The sequence below is a fragment of the Triticum aestivum genome, chromosome 4B (genome assembly GCF_018294505.1).
Source record: "Triticum aestivum cultivar Chinese Spring chromosome 4B, IWGSC CS RefSeq v2.1, whole genome shotgun sequence".
Taxonomy (NCBI): domain Eukaryota; kingdom Viridiplantae; phylum Streptophyta; class Magnoliopsida; order Poales; family Poaceae; genus Triticum; species Triticum aestivum.
The window spans coordinates 377,209,574-377,222,158 of NC_057804.1; positions in this window are offsets into that span (position 1 = coordinate 377,209,574).

Consider the following 12,585-nt stretch of genomic DNA (forward strand, 5'->3'; position numbering starts at 1 on the left):
AAACTAGCTTTATGCAAAATCATAAACTTACAGCCTCCACCAGCCAAATATTGCATGTAGATATAGTTCTTGCATTTCATTGCTTTACAGTGTAACTCTGCCAGCATATTCAATGTGCTGACCTACATGGCTGCAACATATCATATTGCAGACTACTCAGACGACGAATAAGGTGCAATAGGTCATTGTTTTGCACTCGGCTATGCCATTGGAGTTGATGGACTCATTTACCTTCGAAGCTTCCGCAGTTATCTAGTTTAGATGGCCTTCAGCCATGATATTTTTGGTGTAATCATACTATTTATGAGGACTCGATGTAATAAGTGTATGATTAAAACTCTGTTATAGTTCCTCGAGTATTGTGCGTGTCAGCATTACCGATCTAGAGATGACATTGATGCATAGAGACTTGCCCATTTGAGGTCTGGTCGCTACAGGTAACGATCGTGTTCCCAACCCGTAATGCATCTTCATATTGTTCTTGGGTCTGCGTAGGTGTGATTTTTTTGTTTTCTACTATGTTTCCCAACAGGTTTGATCCGCAATGTTGTATGGCGCTGAGTGTTGGCTGACTAAAAGACGCCATGTTCAAAGTTAGGTGCGGCGGAGATGCACATGTTGAGATGGATGTGTGGCCACACAAGGAAGGACCGAATCAGGAATGATGATATACGAGATCGAGTTGGGGCAACACCAATTGATGAGAAGCTTGTCCAACATCGTCTGATATGGCTTGGGCATATTCAACGCAGGCCTCCAGAAGCGTCAGTGCATAGCGGACGGCTAAAGCGTGCTGATAATGCCAAGAAAGGTCGGGGTAGACTGAACTTGACATGGGAGGAGTCCGTAAGGAGAGATTTGAAGGGCTGAAATATCACCAGAGAACTAGCCATTGATAGGTGTGCATGGAAGCTTGCTATCCCTGTGCCAGAACCATGAGTCGGTTGCGAGATTTTGTGGGTTTCACCTCTGGCCTACCCCATCTTGTTTGGGACTAAAAACTTAGTTGTTGTTATTAATGGAGTGTACCAACTGTTTGTCTAGGGTAAATTGTTGATTGTTGTGATTCATGATGAAAAGTATGTATCTACAAATATGTTTTTATGGATTAATTGCGCACATAATACATCTCTTTTATTATTCACGTCTATAACAAGCTTAACGGCCAACTCCACGAGTCATGCCGAGTTTGGATCTGAGCTTGTTATATTAACGAGTCGAGCCGAGATGACTTGTTATGTTAACGAGTCAAGTTGAGATAACTCGTTATGTTAACGAGCCAAACCAAGTTGGCTCAACTCGACTCGAATTCCACCCCTGTATATGAGATATTGAGATACGACAATTTCTAGGAAGCTCATGAACGGGCAGGAGTATGCCTAATATGCTCCACCCTCAGGGTTAGCTTTCGACAACCTAGTACCAGTATGAAAATTGATGAAACTTCTGAACATCAAACCCACAGTTCAAGGTATAGTCCTTTTGTTTAGCTGTGAAGAAGTCTAGTTATTTGCTCTAGATGGATGTTCAACTTTAACCGGTCTTCACTGAAAATTCTCGCATCAAAACATTGTTTGGAGCAAAGGACATACTAATGTGCCTCGATAACTGGTGGAGGATCATTGAATTATAGATGGGCCTTGGGCACATATAACAATAATAATCCTGATTAATCTCCAAGGCCCATGTAGGTGCATGACACAGTGGAATGTTTCGTACCACCTCACAAGTAGAGGAGAGCTGAAACCCCTCTATAAGGGTTTATCTTTTACATGCTATTGGAGCTTGAGAAGATGAGTGGTACACTTGCGCTCCTCCATCGCTACCCACCTCACAACGCCTCCTCCTCCCCCGCGCATATCATGTTTCATGAATGAGTTGAGCTGATCTGAGCTCAGTCCTATGTAATACTTTGCGTTTTATTTTTGTCGTCGAGAACGGTTAATTAATCAGAGATTAATTACGAGTTGCTAATAGATGTGTCACTGTCCATGACGTTGGACCGCGGGCTGTTTGCCGGCTCATTCATGGGCCTAAGCCCAGGCCCACGACTTAGTTGGCAACCCCCGCCGATACAATCAGTTCCTCTTGCGCATAACCCTAGCCATTATCTACTATTCAACTAATTGTTGCTGCTTCCGGCGATACCATCCCATCGACCGTGTGCATGACCGTTCGAGAGAGTAGGCCTTCGGAACCCTATCCTTTGTGATCCTGCACCGGGAGAAGTGCAATAAGGTTTTTGGGGAGCGTCTGGCTGCTCCCGGTCCTTTTTCATCTCCGTCCTTGACTTCCACTAGTTGCTCGACACCGGCGCCATGGCCGCCATCACCGCCAAGAAGAAGGATGCGAACGAGGCCGCAACCACTTCCCATCGCGACTTTAGCCTGACCTGTCGAAGAGTACGATCTGTTCATCCTCTATTTGCTCGTTCATGTGCTAGCCGCATACAGAGGCCATTTGGTTAGATGCCTGGCCAATGTGCGTGAGAAAATAAGGTGCCAATTTTGCTTGGACATGCTCGCCTGCTACCCACGTTTGGTTTCTTGTCTTTGCCTGGTTGATGTGAGTTGATTGTTTAAAATATTTTTAAAGAATAGACGTACAATTACTGACCATTAATTAACTTCAGGCTCCTGCTGTAGTGCGCCAGGCGCATGGAAAGGGATGCGTGGACCAAGCTAATTAGGCTGCCTGGGCTAAATATTTTCTTTTCAATTTTTTGTTCGTAGCTGAGCCAGGCTAATCATATGGCAGGGACGTCCATGCTAGGCAAACATCTTTTCTACATGGACACGTAGCAAACAGCTGCTAGGCAGAACTCAGGCATCATCTAGGCAGGTGTACACTAGCGTGGAAAGCATGCAAACACGCCCATAGTGTATTCATAGTTGTTTCGGTTTTATGTTTGGTATACGTACTCACACGTTATATATATATATATACATATATGTATATATGTATGTATGTATGAGCTTTATATTGGTAATAACTTGTGTAGGACCTTGAAGTATGTCTAGAGGGGGGAGGGTGATTAGACTACTTGACCAATTAAAAACTTAACCTTTTCCCAATTTTAGAGTTTGGCAGATTTTAGCTATCTTAGGACAAGTCAAGCAATCATCACACAATTCAAGCAAGCATGCAAATAGTATATAGGCAGCGGAAATTAAAGCATGCAACTTGCAAGAAAGTAAAGGGAAGGGTTTAGAGGATTCAAACGCAATTGGAGACACGGATGTTTTTGGCGTGGTTCCGATAGGTGGTGCTATCGTACATCCACGTTGATGAAGACTTCAACCCACAAAGGGTAATGGTTGCGCGAGTCCACGGAGGGCTCCACCCACGAAGGGTTCACGAAGAAGCAACCTTGTCTATCCCACCATGGCCGTCGCCCATGAAGGACTTGCCTCACTAGCGCTAGATCTTCACGAAGTAGGCGATCTCCTTGCCCTTACAAACTCCTTGGTTCAACTCCACAATCTTGTCGGAGGCTCCCAAGTGACACCTAGCCAATCTAGGAGACACCACTCTCCAAGAAGTAACAAATGGTGCGTTGATGATGAACTCCTTGCTCTTGTGCTTCAAATGATAGTCTCCCCAACACTCAACTCTCTCTCATAGGATTTGGATCTGGTGGAAAGAGGGTTTAAGTGGAAAGCAACTTGGGGAAGGCTAGAGATCAAGATTCATATGGTAGGAATGGAATATCTTGGCCTCAACACATGAGTAGGTAGTTCTCTCTCAGAAATGGTAAGTTGGAAGTGTAGGTTTAGTATGATGGCTCTCTCCACGAATGAAGAGGAGGTGGAGGGGTATATATAGCCTCCACACAAAATCTAACCATTACACACAATTTACCAAACTCGGTGGGACCGATTTAACAGACTCGGTCGGACCGATTTAGTAAACCTAGTGACAGTTAGTGATTTTCGGTGGGACCGACATGCAACTCGGTGAGACCGATTCGGTTAGGGTTAGGGCATAACATAATCTCGGTAAGACCGGTTACACAAACTCGGTGAAACCGATTTTGGTAATAAGCTTTCCAGAGACTTGGTCAGGTAAACTTGGTGGGACCGATTTGCTCTTTTCGGTGAGACCGAAATGTTACAAAAGGGAAACAGAGAGTTTACATTGCAATCTCGGTGGGACCGATCGCTCACTTCGGTTAGACCGAAACGTTACGAAGGGAAACATAGAGATTACAATCCTATATCGGTGAGACCGAGATCCCTATCGGTCGGACCGATTTGCTTAGGGTTTGTGGCAGTGGCTATGACTTTTGGAATCAGTGGCGCCGGATTGGAAGAATCGGTGTGACCAATTTTGGCTTTGGGTTTAGGTCATTTGTGGATGTGGGAAAGTAGCTGAGGGTTTTGGAGCATATCACAAAGCACATGAAGCAAGAGGCTCATTAAGCAACACCTCATCCCTCCTTGATAGTATTGGCTTTTCCTATAGACTCAATGTGATCTTGGATCACTAAAATATAAAATGAAGAGTCTTGAGCCTTTGAGCTTGAGCCAATCCTTTGTCCTTAATATTTTGAGGGATCCACTTTCATCATCCATGCCATGCCATTCATTGAGATTTCCTGAAATAATAGTCTTGGAATAGCATTAGCTCAATGAGCTATATGTTGTTATGAATTACCAAAACCACCTAGGGATAGTTGCACTTTCAATCTCCCCCTTTTTGGTAATTGATGACAACATATAGATCAAAGCTTCGACAAATGATAATAAGAATAAAAACATTGTTGCTTTGAGAAGTATGTGATAAGCAAGAGCTCCCCTAAATTTGTGCATAGTTTAAAATTTGCTTTGGACTGCAAATGCACAAGGAATTAGGCTCATGGGTTACTCTTCCATGTCACATACATCTTGGTGGAGCGCTCAAAATGATAAGTATTGAATACATGCACTCATCACCAAGCAAAGTGAATGATCACATAATATAGATAAGATAATATCATCAAACATGCATAAGTGTAGCTTATGATCAAACACATGATCATCAATGTCTCACAAGCATAGTATCTCAACCAATCAAAAAGCAAACAAGTTTAAACCAACAAAGCAAGAGAGAACAAAAGCAACACTCTCTCTCTCTCGAAACCTATGATCTATACATTTTCTCCCCCTTTGGCAACAAGTTACCAAAAAGTTCATAGAAAATGCATAGTGCTAGATCGACTCCCAGGCTTGATCTTCAGTTGGTGATGTAGAGATGGCTCCTTGGACGAAGGCTTCAGTTGATGTAGAGGGTGCTGGAGTTGATGCTGAAGCTGGTTGCACTAGAGCTGAAGGGGCAGTAGCTAGTGCTGAAGATGTTGCTCTAGTGTCTGGCACTGGCACAGCAGCTGACCTCTGAGCTCTAGGCACTCTGGCAAAGACATTTGTGGTTATCTTGCCCTTCCTCTCCTGCATGTCATCTTGCAGTTGCTCCACAACTGACTGAATCTCAGTTACTTTGATATCTAGATCATAGAATTTTTGTTCCATGATTCTCTCCAGGCTCTCCTGATTCTGAGTGAGGGTGGCCAACCCCTTCTCAATCCTCAGTGATGATGCTATCAAGTAACCAAGCTGCTCCTGCTTGTTCTTCAAGAAATACTCAGATGCCTCCTCTTGAGTTGGCATCTTGGCAGCCTTCTCCCTCCTTGCCTTCTCCTTCTTCTCTTGAGCTTGAACTGATGATGGATCATCCTCATTCATGACAATCTCATTATCCTCAAAGTCTTGATAGAGTGGAAAATGTTCCCTATCCAATAGATATTTGCCAGTTCCCATCTTTGAGTTGATCAATTCCTGAATCTGAGCTGCATAACCACAACTCCTCTTCTGATCTGTTGTAGTCCTCTTAATAGTTTCAACTATAAGGCTCATGACTTTGAATTTCTGTGGCACATCAAATAAATGCAACATATTGATGGCATGCCCTCTGATCATGTTGTGGTCACCAAACTTGGGCAACAGAGTGTGCCTCAGAATCCAATTGATAGTAGGCAGCCCTGACAACAGAAAATGGACTGATCCAAAAGAGAAAGTCTCTAGGGCTTTGTCTGGGATCTCCTTGTACATATGTGCCATGGTATTGTGTCCCATTTTCTTCTTGGCATATACATCTAGATCATCATCATTTTCCTTTGGGGCATTTATCGGTTTTGCCCATTCTTCAACAGTGGATTGGTACCTTGTACCTTCAGACATCCAAACAATTCTTCCATCTGGGTAAAAATGTGTTGTGGAGTAGAATTGCATGATAAGTTCATCATTCCAGTTTGTGAGCTTTTGCCCAACAAATTCTGCAACTCCACAAGCAACAAAGCTGTCTTGCACTCCAGGATAGTGCTCCTCATTTTCCTTCATGTAGGTCCAGTCGACCCACCTCATATCACAAACTATGGGCTTCTTGTCCAATAAGATTGTCTCATAGAAGTCCTGTTGTTCCTTTGTATGGAACCTGTAATCAACAACAGTTCTTCTCCTTGTGGCATATGGATCTTCCATCCTTCATAGCCTCAATCCTGAGTCTTTTCTGATGTTCATGTCCTCATCCACAGGATGGGCATCATTGTGAGCTGGTATCTTAGGCTTGAGCTTCCTTAGAACATGTCCTTCTTCATCTTCCTCCTCAGCAACCTCAGGCACTGGGGCCTTGTTCTTCTCAGTAGCTGGAATACTCCTGGTATTCCTCTTTGGTGCAGACTTGGCCTTGGGGGCAGCTTTGGGTGCTTCCTTGGGCTTAGATGTTGCAGCCCCAGATTTAATAGCATCACCCATAAGCTTTGGTGCCTTTGGTGTTGGTGCAGTAAGCTCTTCCTATTCCATCATGGAAGGTTGCCCAACAACTCTGGCCATGTTCTTCTTGACCCTTTCCTTCCTCTTCTTGCCTTCAGCAACTAGCTCTTTGGGATCAGGCTTTTCAGGCAGTTGAGTTGATGCTCTGGCCTTGGACATTGGTTGTCTTCCTGCAGGCCTTTTAATCTTCATGCCTGGCTTTATATCCTTTGCTGAGCCATATTCCTTCTTGAGCACCACTTTCTTGGAAGTAGCCTCATCTTCTTCAGCTTTGTAGTCCTCATCTTCTGAGTCTGAGGTTCTCTTTCTCCTTTGTCTAGTAGCAGCCTTAGGCAGGTTGCTAGGAGTGCTTCTGCTCCCTTCATCTGAAGTGCTGGAGGGACTAGTGCCCTCACTCAAGTGAATCTGCTCTGCTGACCTGTTCTGACTGTCACTCTGGTCTGACATGCTGCAAAATCTGACTATTGACCCTGTGAAGAGTTATAGATGAGATAGAGTGGATAAGCATCACAAAATGCAGAGATTTTTCAAAAGAATGATTCAAAAAATTCAGTTTTAGTTTTCCACAGAAAGCATTTCGGATCAACCGATTTTCAAACTCGGTGATACCGAAGCAGTTTTTGGAACCTAAACTGATGAACTCGGTTGGACCGAGTCACAGTTTGGTGGCACCGAGTCTGCTAGGGTTTCACAGAATCCTAAAATCGGTCGCACCGATTAGTAATTCTCGGTCAGACCGAGAGTCACTTGTGCAATGGCATATGCCAAATCGGTGAGACCGAGTTTTTCAACTCGGTGGGTCCGAGATGGTTTCGGCGGAAACCTAACCCTAAAAATTTGAATCTAATCTACTCTACGGACTACTTTGGCTGGATAGGATTGTTTCAATCGTGGCAAGAATTAATAAGAGTACAATGTGCTAGGAATCAGATGCGGATAGCACAAAGATCGAGTCCATACCCTAGTGCGGCGACGAACTCGCTACGGCGGCAACGGTGGGGTTGAATTCCGTTGACGGCGGCGGAGACCAGCGACAGAAGGCGGCTGGCGATGAGGAGACGATCCGGAGACCTTCGATGGCAGAGCGAGCTATTGCGCGGGCGAAGGGGTTCGAAGAAATTTCCAAAATTTTGCCCGTGTCTATATATAGCCCGACCCTGTCGCTGTGACCGAGTGGAACAACTCGGTGGCACCGAGATGCATAACTGTGTTCAGTTACAGCAACTCGATGTGACCGAAAAGTTCAAATCGGTTGCACCGAGATTGAAAACTTAGATCAACTTAATGATCTCGGTAGGACCGAAATGGAGGAATCGGTCAGACCGAGAATCACAAAGAGGTTTTGGAAGTTTAAGTCTATGACGAATCGGGGACTCTGAGTGCTCCTCACACAGAGTGGTTCGAATCCGACTTGATCAAATTTTGTGATGTAGCATGAATAGAGTTTGAGATGAGAAAAGCATAGATAGCTGGTTCTTAGGCATTCTTGTCCATCCACTTGGCCAAAAGAAGAATGAACCAAACAATCAAAACAACAAGTGGATGTCCTTGAATGAGTAAAATATGCACCAACATGCTCACACAATAAGATGGCAAACCACATATGTGGCAAAGCATGCACAACCAATTCTAGCATCTATCAAACAATTGGCGATGACTAGGTCATCTATATATGAGTATATTGACTTAGGAGTCAAATGAGAACATTTGATCGTAGGTCATACTCATCGTTTAAGCTCAAGTGGGGTTACCACTTCTACATAATGCATTTATGTGTTCACACCATTAGAGTTGCTTTGACTCAATTTTTGAGTTAAGCTCCCCCTAGATGTGAGATCCCCCCTTTAGAGGGATGAACTAACCTTGGGTTTTGTCGATGATGACTTCATATAGGTGTTGAAGATGTGGATGCTCAATGTTGAAGTAGATCATTTGGAGCAATCCTTTGGAGTGAGTTGCACTTTCAACTTGCCTACATGGGTTAGTCCCACAAGGAACAAACAAGAATATCCATAGACATAGAGTGATCCACACACAATATGATGTCCATGAAATCATTAGGTTACCTTGTCCCTTGCCTTATCAACATGAGGGTTTGTGACTCCTTGAACTAGTGCAAGATGTGAAAGTTGATTGCACTTGTCCTTGCCATAAAGATATGAGTGAAGAATGTTGGCGGAGTCACCCTCAAGAACTCTCTAGTTCTTATTCTTCGGGATCCACATCATCTTGATGGGAATCCTTGGAGTTGTAGTTGTACTTGATGAAGTAGAACTTGACGTAGTCTTGGGAATCCACTTGACCGAGACCTTAGGTGCTTCTTCAAATGCATCAATCTCTTCTTGAAGCTTATCCTTGCCTTTGTTCTTGTGGTCTTGTGGAGGAAGATCATCTTGAGCTTGTGTTCCCTTGAAGGAAGTAGGATCATAGTTCTATTGTTGAGGAACAAACTTCGTCTTGGGGTATTGATCTTCTTCCCACTCAACTCCATTGGCATTGAACTTTCGTTCAAAACCAACACCTTGATTCTTACGGTGTCTTCCTTGCTTGCGTACAATTTCCTTGAATTGCTTACTCCCGACAAGGCTCTTGTAAACACCTTTCTCTATAATTCCCTTCAATAAGCTATTTTCTTGCTCAAGTGTAACTTGGCTAAGAGAACCATTAGTGGAATCAATAGAACTACTAGAAGCAACAATATTGGATTTAACATTATTATTGTTACTACTAGAGGAAGTATCTTTCTTATACTTGTTACCAGACTTGACTTGAGGCATGTAAGTAGATAAGAGTAAACGCTTGGCAATGTAAGAAGAACTTTTCTTACAGAGATCATCATTGATTGCCTTTAAGAACTCATGCTCTTGCTCAAGATTGAGCTTTTCAAAGTGTAACTTCTCATGAGCCCTTAAAAGTTCTCGATGATCTTCGAAGATAGTTTCATGAGCCAACTTTAGAGTGTTTAGTTCTTTAGTTAGAAGCTCATTTTTCTCCTTATCATTGTCATTCATTTGATTAGCATGATTAATTGATGTTTTATCATAGTATTCATCACTAGAGTTGTCAACAAGTAAATCATCATCCACAAGCAAGTCTCTTCATCACTATCGAAATCAACATACTCAGGATGTGTTACCTTTGGACCTTTGGCCATGAAGCATCTTCCAATTCCTTCATTTGGTGAATCAAATATGTCGTAGGAGTTGGTTGACACAAGTGCTAGACCGGCAACACCTTCATCTTGAGTATGTTCAGAGTCGGAGTGATAGCTTCTCTCGGAGTGATTGTCGGAGTCGGAGCCGGATACCCATTCACCAACATGAGCTTGATGTCTTCGTTTTGTGTAGCTCCTTGATGACTTGTCCTTCCTTTCCGAATCCTTGCTTCTCCGTGAGGGTCTTCGTTCATAACGATCATCTCTACTCCTCCTTTCTCTTGGTGGTGATTCTTCTCTTTTGCTTCTTCTTTTTGGAGAATCTTCTCTTCTTTTGTAGGGTGTCGTACACTCATTTGAGTAGTGTCCAGGCCTCCCACAATTGTAGCAATTGCGCTCTCGACTAGAAGATCTTTTGTCATGATAAGACCTTGACTTGGAGCTTCTTTTTTTGCTTCTACTCTTGTAGAATTTGTTGAAGTTCTTCACCATTAACCTCAATTCTTCATTGAAGGTTTGTTTCTCACTTGATGATGTGGGGGCTTCACTTGAGGCTTTGTAAGCACCACTTGACTTGTTGTGAAGTTCCTCCTTATCCTTGAGTGACATCTCATGAGCAACAATTCTTCCAATGACTTCCGTTGGCTTGAGATTTTTGTAGTTTGGCATCATTTGGATCAATGTGCACACGGTATCATACTTTCTATCCAATGCTCTTAGGATCTTCTTGATGATGAATCTGTCGGTCATCTCTTCACTCCCTAAGCCGGCAATCTCATTTGTGATAAGTGCAGGCCTAGAGTACATTTCAGCGACACCTTCACCATCCTTCATTTTGAACTTGTCAAGCTGACTTTGGAGCACATCCAACTTGGATTCCTTGACGGATTTGGTACCTTCGTGCATATCAATCAAAGTATCCCAAATTTCCTTTGCATTCTCAAGACGGCTAATTTTGTTGAATTCTTCGGGCACAATCCGTTGAAGATTATATCACAAGCTTGAGCATTGTATTGCAGCATCTTCAATTCTTCCGCATTCGCTTCACGGTTCGGTTCTCTCCCATCAAAGAATTCACCTTGCAAGCCAATACAAATAATTGCCCAAACGGCGGGGTTATGTCCGAGAATATGCATTTTCATCTTATGCTTCCAACTAGCAAAATTAGTACCATCAAAGTAAGGACCTCTACGGTGATAATTTCCCTCGCTAGACGCCATACTCTCCTAGGTTGTGAAACCAAGGCTATGACCACCAAAAGCTATGGAAATCAAAGCAAATGGAGACCAAAGCTCTGATACCACTTGTAGGACCTTGAAGTATGTCTAGAGGGAGGGGGGTGATTAGACTACTTGACCAATTAAAAACTTAACCTTTTCCCAATTTTAGAGTTTGGCAGATTTTAGCTATCTTAGGACAAGTCAAGCAATCATCACACAATTCAAGCAAGCATGCAAAGAGTATATAGGCAGTGGAAATTAAAGCATGCAACTTGCAAGAAAGTAAAGGGAAGGGTTTAGAGGATTCAAACGCAATTGGAGACACGGATATTTTTGGCATGGTTCCGATAGGTGGTGCTATCGTACATCCACGTTGATGGAGACTTCAACCCACGAAGGGTAACGGTTGCGCAAGTCCACAGAGGGTTCCACCCATGAAGGGTCCACGAAGAAGCAACTTTGTCTACCCCATCATGGTCGTCGCCCACGAAGGACTTGCCTCACTAGCGGTAGATCTTCACGAAGTAGGCGATCTCCTTGCCCTTACAAACTCCTTGGTTCAACTCCACAATCTTGTCGGAGGCTCCCAAGTGACACCTAGCCAATCTAGGAGACACCACTCTCCAAGAAGTAACAAATGGTGCATTGATGATGAACTCCTTGCTCTTGTGCTTCAAATGATAGTCTCCCCAACACTCAACTCTCTCTCATAGGATTTGGATCTGGTGGAAAGAGGGTTTGAGTGGAAAGCAACTTGGGGAAGGCTAGAGATCAAGATTCATATGGTAGGAATGGAATATCTTGGCCTCAACACATGAGTAGGTAGTTCTCTCTCAGAAATGGTAAGTTGGAAGTGTAGGTTTAGTCTAATGGTTCTCTCCACGAATGAAGAGGAGGTGGAGGGGTATATATAGCCTCCACACAAAATCTAACCATTACACATAATTTACCAAACTCGGTGGGACCGATTCAACAGACTCGGTCGGACCGATTTAGTAAACCTAGTGACCGTTAGTGATTTTCGGTGGGACCGACATGCAACTCGGTGAGACCGATTCGGTTAGGGTTAGGGCATAACATAATCTCGGTAAGACCGATTACACAAACTCGGTGAAACCGATTTTGGTAATAAGCTTTCCAGAGAGTTGGTCAGGTAAACTCGGTGGGACCGATTTGCTCTTTTCGGTGAGACCGAAATGTTACAAAAGGGAAACAGAGAGTTTACATTGCAATCTCGGTGGGACCGATCGCTCACTTCGGTTAGACCGAAACGTTACGAAGGGAAACAGAGAGATTACAATCCTATATCGGTGAGACCGAGATCTCTATCGGTAGGACCGATTTGCTTAGGGTTTGTGGCAGTGGCTATGACTTTTAGAATCGGTGGCGCCGGATTGGAAGAATC